Below are 20,145 nucleotides of genomic sequence, written 5' to 3' on the forward strand. Positions count from 1 at the left end.
TTCACCCTAAAGTTTTAAGCATACAATTCAGTGATTTTAAATAAATTTATAGATTGTACAATCATCATCACAATCCAAGTTTAGAATACTTTCATTACACCAAAGACTCCCTTGTGCCATTTGCAGCTATGCCTGCTTCTAACCCCAGCCCAAGGCCATCACTAATCTACTTTTTATCTCTATAGAATTGCCGTTTCAGGATTTCTCATAATAAAAGAATCATAGAATTTATGTCTTTTACATTCTATTAGTGTCTTTTAATCACACGTAAATTCCCAAGATACATGAAAACTTTACACACAGATATATATATATATATATATTTGCTTTTCTTTTGTGATGATATTATGTTTATTAAGGAAAATCTTCCAAAGTGCATATTCTCCTCAGATAAGTCACTTTACTCCTCTCTATATCAAGTCAAGGAGCAAGCCAACAGAAGTATATAAATAAATCAAATCATATTCATTTTAAGCAGTGAATACTGATCTGCATTTATTACCAGTTTAAGCAGAAAATACTAGATTATTTTTAATTATCAACAACAAAAGAAAACAAAAGCAATTCCGAAATATCAAAATACATATATTGTTGACATTAAAGTGGAGAACTAGACACGAAAGAAGATGTGGAATCTTAGATTTTGCTGAGATAGTCTGTGACCTCCAATGTGAACCCATGCTAGTCAAACAGAATACTTATTATTCTTATGGAATTCTTAGTAAGGTCCTCATTACGTCTCATGTTTTGGGAAAAGATGAATTAAAGTGAAATTTAGACCATTAATATATCATTTGGATCTTTTGCTGATTGCCTTTTCCCAGAAGTGGATTAAAATACAAATTCATAAGCTTGTTATAAGTTGAGTACATATGTTGCCTGATTTTCCTTGCCAAACACTAATGAGGAGACATAAACCTGATATATCAAAATGGGACTTTATTGACTGTGAAGCCAAAGTCATTAAAAAAAAACATACTAAGCAGTATATTGCTGTGTTAAAACTGAAATACTCATTTTAGGGTATAAGACCTGTCAAAAAAGCTAAATTCTTGTGTTACCCCTACCCCTCTGAGACTGTTAATATGCTCTCTGGTGGAGACAAATGAAGAAGGAATTTTTGTCTGCTAGAATTTTAAAAACTCTGGAATACTTTTATGAATTATTAGTTCTAGGGAATCTTCTTTTCAAAAGAGAAGTGATTTTTCAAACAGTATCTCAATTCTCTGGTGATAATTGGTTTTAAACATTTCAAATATTCTGCCGTTATAACTTTTTCTGAACCAAGTTGATTTCTGAAATTTTATGCTGATAATTAGTTTTAAATTATCTTCTTACTCAATCGCAATTAGAAACATATATTTTTAATATTTACAAAATTTGCAGGATTAATTCAAGACAGTTTTTTGTCTTTCTTGCTGTAAGCCTAGGCTCAGAAGTTCATGCTTTTATTTCACATTTTGTTGTCCAAAGCACATCACAAGACTAGCACACATTCAAGAGGCAGAAAAAACATTTTCTTCTCTTCACAGGAGAATCTGCAAAGGGACACTGAAAAGGGGGAAGGGTAAAGGACAGACTGAAGAATTGTGGCCATTTTTGCAAGCTATTATAATTATTTACCATAAGTTTTGCATGTAGTTAGCTTGTTCAATTTACAAAGGTTGGGGATTTGATTTCTAAGGTAAAGAGCATTGACTTAAGTTTTTCTTTACCAATTTATAAAACATTCATATTTGAGATGGCTTCATGCATTACCAGTGAGTATAGGAATAATTTAAGAATATCTGTTCTCACTTTTAGTATCCAAAATGTTAGGGAAGTTTAATAAGTCCAAAAGTTAAAACAACCTCTGAATACTGGAAAGGAGAAAATAATTATCATATTTGTATGCAAGCTGATAATTTATGTAGATAATCCAAGTCAACCATAAACTTCCAAGAGAATTCAGTAAGTTGATGTAATATGAGATAATTGTACAAATTATTAATATATAATTTTATAATTATAAATTTTACAAATTTATAATAATCTTTATTTTCATTGTGCTTTTTACTAAAATTAAATCATTGCTCCAAATATTTTTTATAAAAACCTTTTCTAAAGTAATATTAAAACTAAATGAAGGGTTGTATGAGGGTGGCTCAGTGGCAGAATTCTCACCTACCATGCCGGAGACTCGGGTTTGATTCCCGGTGCCTGCCCATGCCAAAACAAACAAAAAAACAAATAAAAACTAAATGGAGACTGTATTGCTAAAAATTGTACTAAATCCTAAGCAAAATTGGTATTCTTGATTGTTTAAAAAATTACCTTGAAGAATAAATTGTTAAGAATATCTAAGCTAATTTTGAAAAGACAGACTAATCAACAAAATTACGAGATATAAAGCTACAATAATTAAAGTTGTATATTATTGTTATAGTAGTAGATTGATAGAAAGTAAAAACTTCAGAAACATGCTTATATGAAGAATAAAGCATGCATATAGTATGCATTTTTTGTTTTTATTTTTCTTAACTTTTATTTTTAACTTCTATTATTTTGTATAATATAACATATATACAAAGCAAAGAAAGAAAAAAGCAATAGTTTTCAAAGCACTCTTTGAAAAGTAGTTACATGACAATCCCAGAGTTTGTTCTGGGCTACGATACCATCATCTCAGATTTTTCTTTCTAGCTGCTCCAGAATATAGGAGGCTAGAAGGAATAAATATTTTTTTGTCATCACAATCGACTTTTATGTGGGTACGTGTGTGGAAAAATAACATACATGCAAAAAAGTAATAAATTTCAAAGCACAACAATTAGTTGCAGAACAGATTTCAGAGTTTGGTATGGGTTATGATTCCACAATTTTAGGTTTTTACTTCTGGCTTCTCTAAGTTACTGGAGACTAAAAGAAATATCAATTTAATGATTCAGCAATCAGATCTTCGTTTGTTAGACTCTACCTTCTCTGTATAACTCCACCACACCTTTGATCTTTCTATTCCTCTCTTTAAGGGTATTTTGGCTATGTCCATTCTAAATTTTTCATGTTGGAAGGGGCTGTCAATAATATGGAGTGGGGAGATGGAACTAGCTGATGTTCTGGAGAGGCTGGGCCCTCTAGGCTTCAGGACTTATCTGGTCCAGGGACCCATTTGGAGGTTGGAGGTTTCTGGAAAGTTATCCCAGTGCATGGACCCTTTGTAAAATTATAATATACATTTTAAAAATATGAATTTTCTAAATTTTATGATGAATATATTCTTTCTTTAATTCCACCATTTCAAAATCTTTGCACATACTACTCTCTGACCTCCATCTCCTAGCTCTCTTTTTTGCATACTCTAAAAGTCCCAATCCAACAATTCTTTCAACACTTTAGAGTCTGTAATCCATTAAACTATTACTTTTCACTGCTCGTTACCCTCTTCACCCAGCTTACATTCCAGAGTTCAGCATCATAATTGTTCCCTTGCCTACAGATGCCTTGCACACACCTTCTGTCACACTCACTAAAAAAAATTCTAATCCTATTTCTACCCAACTTTCTCTTCAATCCAATTTTGCATATGAACAACTGAGCTTTGCTAGAGAAAACAAAGAACTATGATGACTGGTCTCACTACAAATTAGTGACCATAAATTTAAGTGGACCCCTAGCCCTTGACTGATAGTTGTCTGTAATACGTTCTTCCTTGTTCCCATACTCCTAATTTTTCCATACTTTCTCCTCTCTCCACAAACTTTCAACAACACCATTTCCTCACAACCAATGATTTTTCTCTTTTAAAATGAAATGAATCAGAAGAGAATGACCTCATCTTCTCCTCACCAAATCTACCAATCCACTTGCTTTCTGGATTAGTGTTCTTCTTTCCATTCCATTATAAGATATCCAGGCATTGTATCACATTTCCTCTCCTGTTGCTCTTAGATCTTGTTTTTGTTTGTTTGTTTTAACTATATGCAAGATCATTACTATTGGCTTATAAATATACTGTAGTATCTAGCATTTGAAAAAGAAACAGCTCATTACTGCCCCGAATTTCTATTTCTTTTTACAGCAAAATCCTCACTCTCTATTTAGCCACTACATCGGCCTTTTGCCTTGAGCACTTTGCTAAAATAGCTCTGTTTCTTATACTTAATATTTCAATCGCACCAGGTTCAATGGTCAAATCTTAATTTTTATGTAACTTGAACTCCCAGCAGCATTTGAAATAATTGTTTAACTCTATCTTTCTTGAAACATTTTCTTCATCTGGTTTCAGTGATGTCACATATTCCCAGGATTGTCTTCTGCTTCACTGATATATTCTACACTGGTCCCTTCTCTTCTTGACTTCTAAGAAGTGCTCCAAGGGTCAGTCTACATCCTCAGTTTTTCTCCATTTACCCTTGCACAGCAATTCATCTAATTCAGCCTCAAGCTTTAAGCACCAATTTTAACTCTTTCATGAATTTCAGACTTCTGTATATAATTTTTTTCTCTTTTCTTAGATGTCCAAGAGGTATATCAACCTGAACATGCCCATCACAAAAGTCTTGATTTCCTTTCTTAACTGTGCCAGTTTGAAAATTATGCAACGAGAAAAGCCATATTTTAATCCTGATCCAATCTTGTAAGAACAGCAGTTTCTTTTAATCTTGCTTCAATAATATAGATTATTTTTATTGTAATATCTCCATGGAGATGTGACACAGCCAATTGTGGGGACCAGCATGCTTTCCCAGCTGACAGAGGTGTTCTAGATGAATCAGCCTTTCCTGAATTAAGGTATCTTTCCCTGGATGCCTTAATTTGGACTTTTCCATAGTCTTAGAACTGTAAACTTGTAATTTATTAAATTCTCCTTTATAAAAACCATTTCAGTTCTGGTATATTGCATTCCCACAGATTTCAAGCTACCACACGCGCTTGACCAAACCTGCTCCTCTTCAAGTCCTTTAGTTCGTAAGCTGCTGAAATGCAATGTATCAGAAATGGAACAGCTTTTAAAAAGGAGACTTCATAAAGTTGCAAGTTTACAGTTCTAAGACTGTGAAAATGTCCACATGGAGGCATCTAGAGAAAGATACCTCGATTTAAGAAAGACCAATGGGTCAAGAACAACTCTGTCGACTGAAAAGTCACATGGTGATGTCTGCTAGCTTTCTCTCCCGGATTCTTATCTCATAGGATTCTCTAGGGTATCTCCTTCTGCATCTCCAAAGATCTATGGCTGTGTGGGCCCTCTTGGCTCTGTCGGCTTTGAGGTTTTCCAAAACATGTTTCCCTCTTAAAGGGCTCCAGTAAGTGACCTCACCTTGAATGGGTGGAGACACATCTCCATGGAAATCACCTAATCAAAAGTTACCACCATAATTGGGTAGGTCATATCTCCATGGAAACAATAAAAAAGATCCCACACAGCAATATTGAATGTGGATTAAAGAACATGGCTTTTCTGGGGTACATGAAAGATTCAAATCAGCACAACAAATAGTAGGTAACTTCCATTTACCTAATTGCTCTGTCAAAACCTAGCAGTTCTTGATTCCTGCTTTTAATCACACCTCATATCTACAAGCTCTGTTGCTTCTACCTGCAACATATATGATGTGGTCCTTGTATATCTCTCCAATGTCTGTTCCTACTAGTTTCTCTCTAGCTCACTCTATTCTAGGCATACTGGCCTTCTTGCCAAATTGTTTCTGCCTTTGGACCTTTTTGTGTGATGTTTTCTTTGCTAGAGATGGTATTACCAAACCAGACCCTCTCTTCATTTAGGTTCCTGCTAAAATTTCACTCCTCTTGGAAGTCGTCCTTGACAACTTTAACTAAAGCAGAGCACATATTCCAGGCTCTGTCTCTGCTCCCTGATTTATTTTTCTTCATTGTGTTAGTATCTATCTGGAATTTATTTTCATATATTTGACCATACTTTAATATTGTCTTTATCCATCACTGGACTGTAGGTGCCACAAATGTATGGACTGTGTTTTTCTTACTATCCACAATGTCAACATTGCCTTTTCATAGAGACTGAGACATACTAGCTGCTACATAAATATCTGTTAAATGGATGAATTGATGGTATTCTCAAAGTGCATGTATCAAAAGGAAAGTGGTAGTCAGTTGTGTTGCATGTTATTGAGAGTCTGGTAGGGCGATGAAAGAGGACTGTCCATTAATTATGAACAGTATGTTCTGTAGATGATGAGAAAGGAAAGCCAATTATGATGGGTTGAAGACTGAGCTGGGAAATAAGGAAATTAAAAAATATATTTCATTTAAATAACCCTTGAGAAACTTTCTACTAAGAGCAAAAGAGAAATGAGGCTTAGCTTGAGGGGAATGTAATATCAAAGAAAACATATAAACTGATCATTTTTCCTTCTTTTCTTTGATCTGCTAGAAAACGTAGAACCAAAATTTAGGTTCCCTGAGAAGACAATTTTTTACTTCAAAATTTTCTGCTTTATTCATCTTATTTTATTCTTACTTTATCTCTGATTTCTTCATTTTGTCTTTTTTGAGTAGTTTTCTAAATTTGGTACATATCAGAATTTCCAGAATGGCATGTAAAACACAGATTGCTATGCCCTATGCCTGGAGTTTGTGATTCAGTATGGTGAAGTGGAGTCCAAGAATTGACATTTCTAACAAGTTCTCAGATGTTGCTAATCAGGGTCACCATACTTTGAGAACCATGGTCTTAGGGTAATGTGTTTGTTATTCCTGGCTTGACATTGGGCAAGAAAGAATAAAGGGAAAGAACAAAAAACAAGGGGAGAGAAGGTATGAAGGAATTCTGAAGATACAGCCCTCCAGTTTTTAATAATTGAAGTGTGAAATATCTAGGCAGGTCTGAAGATTAAAAATCAGCTCTTATCAGACACCTTCTAAGATATTCTCATCATTGACCAAAGAATTCCAAATACATGTAGACTGCATGCCAACATGCATTGTAGTAGTACACTCCCTAGTCTGAATACTAACTGAACCTTCCTGATAAGTCATATCACCAGGATTTTAATAACAGTGATTTATCTCTATTTCCACACTGAGATTACTGTAACCAATATAATAATGTCGAGATCCATGAGAACATTTTGATTTCAAAATGATAGATCAGCTGAAGTAGAGGATGAAGACTAGATATCCTAGCAAATGGTTCCAGTCCACCCCATATTATCACAATGGAACTACTATTCCTACATGCTCCTGTGGTTTACTTGAGTTTTCCTCTTGTTATGATGCTTTGACTGGGCCATGCCATACTCTAAGCCACTGTTATTCTACTGCCTATGGGCCAATTTAATAGAACCAGATTGCTTGAAATACCCAGACATTCTTCTATACCTTTGAGGTCCCACATAGGCAATATCGGTCCCTGACTTTTCTTCCCTCTCCATTCCAATCATCTATTTTCCCTAAAGGGCATAATTATGAAATAATAAAAATCTACAAATGTATTTTTTCCTTCACCTAAAAACACATCAAAATTTTGAGATTTGAAAAAAAAAATAATGTCCTGGCCTCACAGAAAAAAATTTCTTAGTACTACGGGAAAATTTTGGATGAACATTTCACAAAGAACTTGTACAAACCTAGCTCATAGTGGGTGCTTAATAAATATTTGTGGAAAGAAGGATTAAACAAACGAGTGAGTTAATGAATATTTTAAAGGCTATATTATTGGCTCCTCCTTAAATATAATATTGATGTTCTTTAGATTAGCCAGACATTATTTTCCTGGGCAAACTCTTCAACTGTTACTTCTAAACCAGAAGCTTTCAAATGCTTAACTCCAGCTTCTCAAACTCATTTTCCCTGAATTATAAAACTTTTGTGTTACTGTCTACTACATTATTCTAACTGGATATAATCCAGGCATCTCAATCTCAAAACTACCATCATTCTATAAATCTGCTTTTAATTATGCTTTCTACAACAGCAAATAGTTTCATCATCAATCAAAAAGTAGAAGGCTATGTACTAACTTTGGTTTCTCTTTGACTTCCTACATTTAATCAATCACCAAATTCTCTTGATTTTATCTCTACCTCTAAGATATACTTCAAATCAACCTTTTGCTTTGCCTAATCATTGCCATTATCTTATTTCAATACATATTATTTCTATGCTGAACTATCATATCAGATTTTCCAGCTATCATTCATTCTTTACTCCATCTATCTTCCAAATTGCTCCAGAATTTCTTCTCTAAAACAGAATCTAAGGATGCTTTCCTTGTTATATTACCTCCTTGCAATTCTGAAATACAACCTCTTTAATATTGTAGGTTGATGATAACCTGACACAAAACTACTATTCCTGGATTACCCTCTTTTCTCCTTTTTTATTTAACCCCCTTTTGTGCAAGATTGTGGATTTTTAATTTAATATTTATTTTTATACAATAATACATTCATAAAATTTCTGAAACCCAAATAGTCCTACAGCGCTTATAAGAAAATATAGTGTGACTTTCCCTACTTCTCTTCAATCTTGTTATCTGTACCTCAGAAAAACTTTTGACTCTTAGTTGTTTTCAACATATTAATACTGACATTTGTTACTTTTTTTCTTCCTGTTTCTACTTCTTAACTGAAAAAGAGGACAATTTATCTCTATCACCTCTCTCTTCCCTCCTCTCAACTCACTGTTAAACTCTACCTCTCACATCCCCAATACAGTTTTATTTATAATTTTGGATTAAATGATTATTCAGTATTTTCAATTTTAGTATCATTTACATGTTAGCCATCTCTGAACCATAAAATCAGTGAGGTCATATTATTTATTTCCTCTAGCTATAATTACATTTCCTTTCTTTAAAATGTTCCATTTTCTCTGAAGTTAATTGCATTGAGTTTTCTCCCCCCTCAGTTTTCCTTTTATTTATCACTAATCTACTCCCAAATGACCAGTATAACTGTAACTGTCTTCTCAGTACATTCACAGTCTGGCAGCTTGTATTTTTCTTAGAGATGTATCCTCAGTAGCATATTATCTTCTTTTCTCTACCATAAGAAAATGACAGAGCTAACTGTCATTTTGGGTCCTATTTTCACCATCATCTTGGAAACTTTCTCTTCTTCTCATCTGAGCTCTCAAAACAGTTTGGAATAGTTCTCTCTCTCTCTCTCTCTCTCTCTCTCTCTCTCTCTCTCTCTCTCTCTCTCTCTCTGGTATTTATTCCTTTATATTGTAGATTTTGAGATCCTTACAGGCTCAAGACCATGTCTTTATCTAGCTTTGTATCCTTAGCACCTCTCCTGGTGCCCAGTTCATGTGGGTGTATAGCCAACATGGTTTGGGGATTGAAGTGATTAACAAAGACCAACAAGTAAAGCTGCCAGGGTGCTATCTATTTAATGGTGCAGCATAGAAAGTATTACCATACAACATAATAATAGCAGCAGTAAAAGCTAACATTTATTGAGTACCTGCTATGTACCAAGCATTGTGCTATGTCCTTTGGATTGTATTCCTCTAAATCCTAACAACACTCCCATAATGTAGGTGTCATTAGTAGCCCTATTTTACAGATGAGAAAAATTGAAGCACAAGGAGGTTAAGTAACTGGACTAGCATTATACAATATAGTTGATGTGTCAGTCAGGATTCCAGCAGGAAACCAATGGCACATTTGTTTATTTACAGAGGCCTAAGATATGGAGTATAGGGTCACCACAAGGGATATTGCAAGAAACTAAGGCTACCAATAGTGAAGCTGACACCATTCCTGCTACTACCCCTGCCCTCACACCCTCAGAAGGGAGAATGTATCAGAACTCCAAAAACGAGAGAATTGGGTAGATTGAGCCTTCTGGAGAAAAGCAGAGACTTTCTATTAAGGGACATAGACAACTGCAGGTGATCTTAAGTGGAAGGGTCAGGTGTGTTAGTTTCGTAGTGCTATGGTAACAAAAAATTTGTTGATTTATAACAATATAAATTTATTCTGTCATGGATCTATAGACCAGAATTCCTAAATCAAGGTACTGGTAGGGCTATACTCCTTTTGAAGGCTGTATAAGAATAATAGATTAAACTATGTATACACTCAAAAAACACGTTCTCAACCTTAATCTGCATTCCTGTAAGTGTGAACCCATTGTATTAGGACCTTTTGAAGAAGTTATTTTTTAGTTAAGGTATGGCCCAAGTGAATCAGGATGTGTCTTAATCTCTGTTACTGGGGACTTTACAAAAAGAAGGCCAAAGGAAGGTGGCAGAAGCCAAAGTCAGTGGAAACTAAAAAACAAACAAACAAACAACAACAACAACAAAAAACAGACACAGGAGAAAGAGTTTCCTATGTGATGAGAGGCAGAGATGTAAACCAAAGAACCTCAAGGATTGCAGCAAGTTAGCACCAGAATGCTACAGACTTGGGGAGAAAGTATGCCAATGCCTTGATTTTATATATCTAGCTTCTGAAATCATGAGACAATAAATCCCCATTCTATAAGCCTCCACACTGTGTGGTATTTGTCATAGAAGCCTGACAAACTAAGACAGAGAGGATCATTCTTTGCCTTTTCCAGCTTCTTAGGGCTACTTGACAGTCCTTGGCATGTGCCTGCATAACTCCAATGTCTGTCTCCATCTTCACATGGTCTTCTACTCTCTGTGTTTCTGTGGGTCTTCTCCTTTTCATCTCTTATAAGAACAACCATCATTGGATAGGGCCCACTCTAACCTAGGATGATCTAATCTTGAGATGTTTAGTTTCATAAATAAGTGAAAACTACTATCCTAAATAAGGACATATTATTTGAGATTCTGAATGTAGATATCCTTGTATGGTGTGTTTAGGGGGCTCTATTTAACCCACTATGTCAGAAATTAGCTTCCTGCAGGGGCTTTGCATTGACCAAATCTCTCTGGGGCCAGAGCCCTGGAGCCATGCATGTACTCCCATAGAAATAGCATTTCTGGGCAGAAAATAGAGTGGAGAAGAGTGAAGCAGCAAACCAATGGTACCAGAGACAGCCAGACAGTGGCAAAGCTGGGATTTATATCCATGTATCTGGCTATTGTGTCTGTGCTCTTACTTCTATGCAGTGCTCATTGGGTGGCCAGGAAAGGAGGTTCTGTTTTCAGCTCATACTCCTAAAAGAAAGCGATTCCTCTTGCCCAGGATTTTTATATTCTTTTCATGACCAACTTTGGCAGGACATTGATCTTTCAGGGAGAATACATTTGCTAAGAAGAATAAAAGACAATCTCAGAATGAGCATGGGGCAATTTTGGATAATCCAGCAGCTTCTGTTCACGTCAACGGGCTAACAACAGTGTCTGGAGGCGTTACACTGTCCAGAAGACTGCAACATTGCACCATTATCAGTAGCAGTTGAGAGGCAGTAAGCACTTGATGAGTGTATTTGTTTGAATCAATGGGCTTCAGGCACAAGTGAAAACTAAAAGAGGGAGTAAAGATGAAGGGGGGGCTGAAAAAAACATGATCATCCCAGTGGGATAAGAGTATCTTGAGACATACAATGGAGGATATGACCAAGCCAGAACAGAATTTCATCCATTAACAAAACTGATTATGGGTTAAAACCACTCCCTTGGTGAAGGGAAGCTATACATTGATATCTGAACCTTCTCTATAACTCTTATAATTCACTGAATATGAATATGTGGTCAGTTATTTACAGTTTTCATTATAAACCACGAGTTTATAAGACAGACAATTGCTCCATCCAAAAATCTAGAGTGAGTCAGTAGTGGCCATTTTCTCTTATTCTTTGAAACTCATTCTCTGGGAGGATTTTGCATACCAAACCCTGCTCCATCTTTAGAAACAGTTTCTTAGCACTTTTCTGACTCTTTCACACTGTATCTTATTGTTTTCTTGACTCCTTTGTACCTCTATTAGTCTCTGGACTGGTGTGCTCAGGAAGCCTGTTGCTTATTTCAGTACCTCCACAGATAAGTATCATGTTCAGAATAGAGAAGACAAACAACAATGTTTAGTGATTAAATGCATAAAGAAACAAAAAGAAAGAGAGGAGGTAAATATCTTTCACCCCTTCATCTTTACTCCCTCTCTTGGTTTTCACTTGTGCCTGAAGCCTACTGATTCAGACAATATACTCAGCACAGTGCTTAGTGCCTATCAATCTGCTACGGATAATCCCCACGTCAGCCTCAAGGAGACAAATGCAAATTGGTAAATAAATGGAGGAAATACAAGTAAAGCCACATAATGGTTTAATAAATAATTGTGACAGGGATTTGACTTGTACTTCCAGTAAGTTATATATTTCTATTTCCATTTTTTAATCACATAAAGACAGTATTACATATCCTGCCCAAGAATCCAAAACTAGTAACTGGCAGAGTTGGAACTTTGAATCAAAGTTTATTAACTTTAAACGTTTACTCTTTTCATTACAGCTATCTGCATTTCCAGCAAGCATGGAAGAATAGCTGAGTTGTAATGCACTGATGTTGTGAAAATGAGCACATTCTCTAGGCAAGGTCCTCAACCATGTGTATAGATTAGCATCAATGGGGGGTTATAAAACATCACATTACTCCTTCCGTACAAGATTATGAGTAGAATAAAGGAATTACTCAAATTCTTATTTCAGTTTCCCTGATCAATCCATTTTGGACTCCCATTTGGAGTTCAGGATGACTTTTTTAATTTAACTTATTGTTTTAGATTGAATCATGTCCTCTACTAAAGGGATGTTCAGATCCTGAGCTCTAGTCATGTAGATATGAGCCCATTTGTAAATAGGACACTTGAAGGTGTTACTAGTTATGGTGTGCCCAAACAGAATGAGGGTGGACCATAATCCAATACGGCTGAGGGCCTTCTAAGCAAAGGAAAGTGAAGCCACGGGAAGCAGCCAGTACCTGGTAGTCAACGGAGCCTATAAGATAGAGGAGAACATGCTGCCATGTGCATTGCCATATGATGGTAAGGCCAAGGAACCCCAAAGTTTGCCAGCCAGCCATTAGGTACTGAGCCCAAGAGAAAGCATGCCTTCCCGTCTCTGAAACCATGAGCCCATAAATTTATATTGTTAGGGCAACATATGGTATTTGTTTAGTAGCTAGTAAACTATAACACCTATCAATAGAATATCAAGCTATTTTAGTTAATGGAATAAGCCTTTAAATCCCTATAACCAAATTAGGTTAAATAGCAGAGGAAGTAACTATTTTTCCACGGCTTTAAATCACAGGTTGAGGAAATGATACCAACATTTCTGAATTGACAAATAATGTATATTTTTGGGGGGGTGGGGGGAAGGAAGACATACTGAAAGAAACTTAATGTTCTAGAAATATAGTCAGCTTATTACCTGGTTATTCAGTTACTCCATATGTTATAAGAAAACTCACAAACAAAAAATCAGAGAATGTGCTGAATTTCTCTTTGCGACAGTGTGTTAATGTTTATATGAAAATGTAGCTGTATGTTATCCTTCCACTATTACTGAATAAACAATGAAGTATTGAGTAAATCTTAATGTAATGCGCCTTTTATATATATATATATATCAGGTCTACTTACAACAAAATTAATTTTCAGCTTTAAGAGTAGAGATGGACAAACAAATTAGATATACTGTATTTCTAAATATATTTCATTATATATTTAGAATACATAAATACAAATAATATTTGCATTGCTTATTGCTGTCAATATCTACTAAAGTGTAAGTTACATTAAGGCAGGCTCTTTATTCTTTATTTTATTGTATTCCCAGGGTTTTAACAGTGCTGAGTACATACCAGGAACTCAATATTTGTTAAATGAATTGAATGAATGGATGAATGAGCGGCTAGATAAATTAATGCATTTTGGCATGATAGGAAATCATGCTGTGTGCTTTATTTTTTTGCTTAAGTTATCAGGGGATGGTATTGAGGAACATAGAAAACACAGGTTAAGAATGAAAAAATTAATTATGGGTATGAGGAATGTAGCAGTAATACAAAAATTTAAAAGTGCAAAGATAAAGCAGATGTGAAAAACAGTTGTCGTCTGGAATTACTTAAGGGGCTCAGGAGAAGCCCAAATAGTTTAGAGCAATGTTTATGATTTCTGTGAATAGATATCTCCAAATAACACTGCCTGAAAGTGAGTCCCTTCTTGTGGAAAATATAGGGTCCATCCAAGCACCCATCCCTCCCCTACCCCAAAAAGAGAGGCGATGTTGCCCCACATAGCAATCAGTGAGAGAATATGAAATGCAGGATGATCATGAGAAGAGTTAAGAAAGGGGTAAAGAGAAAGAGAAACTACTGCTATAAAGGTAATAAATCTTAAACTTCATTATTCAGCACTAAATAAATTTCAGAGTAAGATGGTTAGCACCTGAGACCAGCTTACTACTAAAGAAAGAGATCAGACGATTCCTTCATTCTCACATATAATGAATATTTATTGAAAGTCCATGTGCCAGAGTTCTAGACACTGATAATAAATGGTGAATAAGACCAGGTCCCTCCTCTCAATAGTTGCTTTTCCATGGAGAAAGAAAGGATCATAAAAACACAAACAAAGAATTGCAGGTAGAGATGTAGTGGTGTGAGAACAATAAGGTTGAAATTAATTGAAAGGGGGCTGGCTATTTTATTAGAGCGTCTGGGTCAATCCTCTCTGAGAAGGAAATGCTTTAATTGACACTTGAATGATGAGCCAGTAATAAGGAAATTTCAGGGAAGAGCATTCTAGGTAGGTGGAAAAGCAAGTAAAATGGCCTTAAGACAGGAAATAGCATGGCTTGTTTAAGAAACTCGAAGGTCATTGTGAATGGAATATAGTGAGGGCTGAGAAGTGGGCTGACTGGGAATGACAAGAGACAAAAGTTGGAGATTAGGTAGAAGCCAAATTTGGTAAGTCAAGTAGCTCTAAAAATGATTTTCATTTTGATTTAAATGTAATGGGAAGTCATTGAGCTGTTCTATGCAAATGACTATCATGGTCAGATTTTTTATTTAAAGCCATCATGGAAGAATTTGAACAGTTTTCTAGAGAATACAGTGTAGGGATTGAGAAGATGGCATTACAGATAAAGAGAAGAGAATAAAAGTGATTGATGAGTGACATCTATTCAAGTCTTTGCCCATTTTTAATTGGGCTGTTTGTCTTTTCTTGGGGGGGATGGTGATGGTGCATGGTTGGGAATCGAACCTGGTCTTCCACATGGAAGGCGAGCATTCTACCCCTGACCCACCTGTTTGTCTTTTGTTGTTAAGTTGAAGGATTTCTCCATATTCTTGATATTAAACATTTATTAGATATATTATAACAAATATTCCACACCAATGTAAGGTGTTAATAATAGGGTGATATATGGGAATCCTGTATTTTATGCATGATTGTTCTGTAAACCCACAAATTCTCTAATAAAGAAAAAAATGTGATTGATAAGGTGTAATCATAAGGTGAATACTTTGCCCCAAACCATCATGAGTAGAGAACTGCTACAATCTATACAAGTATAACTGAAACAAACACTATGTTTCAGGCCTTATATGTTGGTCTTACCTAGACTAGGTTAAAGGAATGGCATTAAAATTGGATGTAGCCAAGGTACCCCAGAACACCAAACCTTGCCCTCTACCCTACAGAGTATGAAGGAAATGAAAACTTGAGGCAAGTGACGTTCACTATTACTTTGAAGGTTGTTAGCAATTCCTGATATCATAGTCTAATGACTTAGGCCGAACCACATGAAAGGAAAACTGTAATTTAGGTCAGAGATGGTCCTGAGACTAAGATTAGAGCTGGCTTTAAGACCCTGTCTCCTACATTCCATTAAGCTCTTATCCAGGACTTAGCTATTGATATTAAAATATATTATTTGTTGAATGCCCAACCTGGGGTCATGCACTGCATGACCTTATGTGCATCATTTTACTTAACACTTAGAATGAATTTACTAAGGATGCACATTCATTGATTTTTACTGGTTAGAAAACTATGACTTAAAAGGAGTTAAGTGGGCGATGCAACAGTGGCTCTGGCAGAATTTTTGCCTGCCATTTCAGAGACCTAGGTTCGATTCCCGGAGCCTACCCATGCCAAAAAAAGAAAGAAAAAAAAAGGAGTTAAGTAATTTACCCAAAATACATGTAACAGGGCTGGAATTAGCAGCCGAATTCGTTAGATTCCTGGCTCATTTTCTTCACCATTTCAGTCTCCTACCACTCTACCACCTTAGTAGTGAGGAAAGGCTAGAGGGGTCAGCCACTGAAATTGAAAAGGAGAGAGCAGTCATCAAGCCCCGGTGTCTAGGGTAGAATTGGTAAACAACTCGATCAAGATTCATCATCTCATAGCTGGTGGAACAAGGGTTGAAACTCGATAACCCACGGATATTACCCAAAAATCATGCTGAGACTTCTTATCTATATGTTTTTGCATAAGAAATATCTAACTAAAATCCTTCACCTCTTCCACTGCCATCAGCCATCACTTTCATTCAACCCTAAGGAAGGAGTGATGAGCCATGATCCAGGATGTATATTTAGCAAGAGGTGCTAGGGATATTCTGTCTCTTTTCCTTGTTTGTAAACTGAGAAACTTGGAGTGAATGGATTAGACCAGTTTCCTCTTGTCTTAGAAAGAAATCCTGGCTTGTTTTCTTGCCAAGACTTTCTTATTATTTGACTAATAAATGCAGATTTTGACGGGAGCTTAGGGCAAAGAAGACACGAAGACCTCTCGATCTATTTTGAGTGTCTAAGCACAACATCTAGGATAGACAAAAGGCATTCTTCATGTGGTTTTGCTTAGTTTACAATTGGGTCTACTTTTAGATCTGGGGCAAAAGACTCATTTTAACAGAGGATATTTGCCTGTGTTATTTTAGGGTCTTAATGGAGGAGATTGTTGTTAAACAGGTTTTAGTTACATGGGGATGCTAATTTTGGAGCAAAAATAATCATAATAATCATAATTGTAATGAGGTATAATTTAAATTATCCAAAGAAGTTTTGTAATTTTCTATTACTTAGTTTCTTTCTAAAATTTTGATTAAAGAAACCTACTTGGTAGCTGAACCTGTGTAGATTTCACTGCTCATCTGGGCACCATAACAATATAGCCAGAGACTGTATTGAACCATCAGCTTGAGGGTTGTAAAATGATATTTGCACAGGGCCCTTTGCATGGTCACTTTGAACATCAGGATTTTCAATGGAAGTGTTCTGGGGGTGTTATTCCCTCATGTATAATAACAGTTGTGGCCTTATTGAAGGTTAGATCACAGTACAGCCTAATTGAATAGGTAGACCTTCAATTAAGATGCTTATCTCTATCAAAGATGATGCACTGATTTCTTATTCCAAGTGGTATAATGAAATGAGCCTAGCCAGAGTCTTCGATTATTCATGATATATTTATAATGTTTATTAGGATTGCATGGTAGGCTCATGGGTGAAGAAGATACTATCCTTGCCCTTCAGATGCATGCATTCTGGTGTATATTGCATATTTATCCATTTTGGAAACATTCTGTTGTAGTGAGTTGCAGTTTGTTATAAAAGGAAGAGTCTGCACTGTGTAGGAATGAAAACCTCAGGGTTCTACCCTTAGATCTGCCATTAGCCAGCTACATGAACAGAGACAAAGAACCTAAATTCTTTGTGACTTAGTTTCCTCAGTCGTAAAAAAGAAAGGTAGTTAGACTGATTAGATATTTGAATTGTTCTTCTGAATATCTGTGAGGCAAACAAAATTTTTCAGGTCATTTTAGTTTTTTGTTTGATAAATATTCTGGAATAATCTGTGTACTTAATAAATCTTAAATAAAAATAAGATCATCTTAAGCCTCTCTTTCCTTTGCTCATAATTCCAGAAGGAGCATTAAAGAGCTCGAAACTTTTATCTATCATGCTAGGGAAAAAAATCAAAACAAAACTTGAGAGTAAACATCAGATAAGAACTACCCTTAATCCTAAACTCTCCAAAATCCAAAACATACAGGATGTGGTTAAAGGGCAACGTGCAAATATAAAATTGCAATCATAAGATAAAAAGTGAATAAATAAATGTGTGTTTATCTCGTTATCTGTTCATTTAAAATACTTTGTTTTAACCATGATAATTAAGTCAATGTAACCTAGAAGCATTTAGCTTTAAGACAAAACATCAACTTGTCTACTTCTATTGGCATCAATTTAAAATATCAAGTTGTCCAAGTTCTTTCTGCATGTATGATTTGTTTACTTTGTCAGGACTGTCAAAATAGTAAACAGTTTTTTGATACCCATAGCCATTGAAGTAGTCAAATGCTATACTTCATTAATGAAGATTCAAACACAACATATACCATCCAGCACAAGTTACATATTTTGATTGTGTAAACATTTATTTGAATGTAGATAACTAAATATCAAATTTATGAATTTTTTTACATTAAAAGGTATTTATTATGTCAACAAGGCAAATAGACAAATGGATAAACTTTTTCAGTTTTCCTGAGTGAGTTAAGCTGTTAAAAATAACTAGCCTTTGTATAAGGGTTTTCATAAAAGTAATTTTATTTGCAAACTCACAACAATCCTGTAAGGCGGTTTTGTTATTGGTAGAGTGAGTGGATTAACAAAAACAATCTGGACATCAACTTCAGATTGTGCTTAGCTTTTCCTGGTTGGGGCCTGGATCATTTCTCAGAAAAGATGTTTCTCAAGGACTTCAAGATCTCAGAATCAAGGCAGGCAAAAGGGTTGCAAGTGTAACTCTGGAAAGAAGACCAGAGGCTTTTGTTTCCTTTTGAACACATTCAGGGAGATTATTAGCTTTTTGTTTTTAAATTTTAAAATTTTTTTAAGCATAACAACATACACACAAAACATTCTTACCATATGATCACTCCATTCTTGGTGTATAATAAAAAACTCGTAATATCATCACCATGATCATTTCTTACAACATTTGCATCAATTCAGGAAAAGAAACAAAAAGAAAAAAACTCATACACACCATACCCCTTACCCCTCCCTCTCACTGACTGCTAATATTTCCATCTACCCAATGTATTTAGCCTGTTTCCCATTTTTTTCTATACCCCTTACCACTCCCTTTCATTGATCACTAGCATTTCAATCTACTAAATTTATTTTAACATTTGTTCCCCCATTATTTATTTATTTATTATTTTACTCATCTGTCCATACCGTAGATAAAAGAAGCATCAGACACAAGGTTTTCACAACCACACAGTCACACTGCAAAAGCTATATCATTATCCAATCATCTCCAAGAAATATGGCTACTGGAACATAGCTCTATTTTTTCAGGCTGTTCCCTCCAGCGTCTCCAATATACCTTAGCTAACAAGGTGATATCTTTATAATGCGTAAGAATAAACTCCAAGATAACCTCTCGACTCTGTTTGAAATTTCTCAGCCATTGACACTTTATTTTGTCTCATTTCTCTCTTCCCCCTTCTGGGCGAGAAGACTTTCTCAATCCCTTGATGCTGAGTCCCAGATCATTCTAGGATGTCTGCCCCACATTGCCAGGAAGGTCCACACCCCTGGGAGTCATGTCCCATGTAGAGAGGGGGTGGGAAGTGGGTTTGCTTGTCATGTTGGCTGAGAGAGAGAGGCCACAAAAAGCAACAAAAGAGGTTCTCTGAGGAAGACTTCTAGGCCTAGTTTTAACTAGGCTCAGCCCATCCTTTGCAGGCATAAATTTCATATGAACAAACCCCAATATTGAGGGCCTGGCCTATTGTTTTGGTTGTCCCCATTGCTTGTGAGAGTATCAGGAATTCTCCACATGGGTTAACTGAATTTTTCTCCTTTCTCGCCATTCCCCCAAGAGGACTTTGCAAATACTTTTATATTCACTGTTCAAATCACTCTGGGATTTATCAGGCCATCACTCTGTACAAAACTACAAAATGTCATGCCCTACTCAAGGTTTCATGTCCTTATGGTGTTCAATTAAGCTGTCCACATAAGTTATATTAGGAAATGCATTAGTCAAAATATAAATTTTGTACCAAATAAACATTTTGTTCTTTAGTCTCAAACATAAGTTAAGATTTTAAAATATTAATTACCTTCTATTTTCAACACCCTGCATTATTGACATTCCTTTGTTCTTTCTCATGCAAAATATTTTAAAATTTGTGCATTTAGTCACTATCATTGTATACTCTAAGCATTCTT

General features: G+C 35.5%; 1 protein-coding gene across 3 annotated transcripts in view; it reads right to left on the bottom strand.

The window, feature by feature from the left end:
• Nucleotides 1–20,145, bottom strand: part of CFAP299 (cilia and flagella associated protein 299) — an 857,410-nt gene that overhangs the window by 181,267 nt on the left and 655,998 nt on the right. The window lies entirely within an intron of this gene.

This window comes from Tamandua tetradactyla, chromosome 24 (assembly GCF_023851605.1).
Source record: "Tamandua tetradactyla isolate mTamTet1 chromosome 24, mTamTet1.pri, whole genome shotgun sequence".
Taxonomy (NCBI): domain Eukaryota; kingdom Metazoa; phylum Chordata; class Mammalia; order Pilosa; family Myrmecophagidae; genus Tamandua; species Tamandua tetradactyla.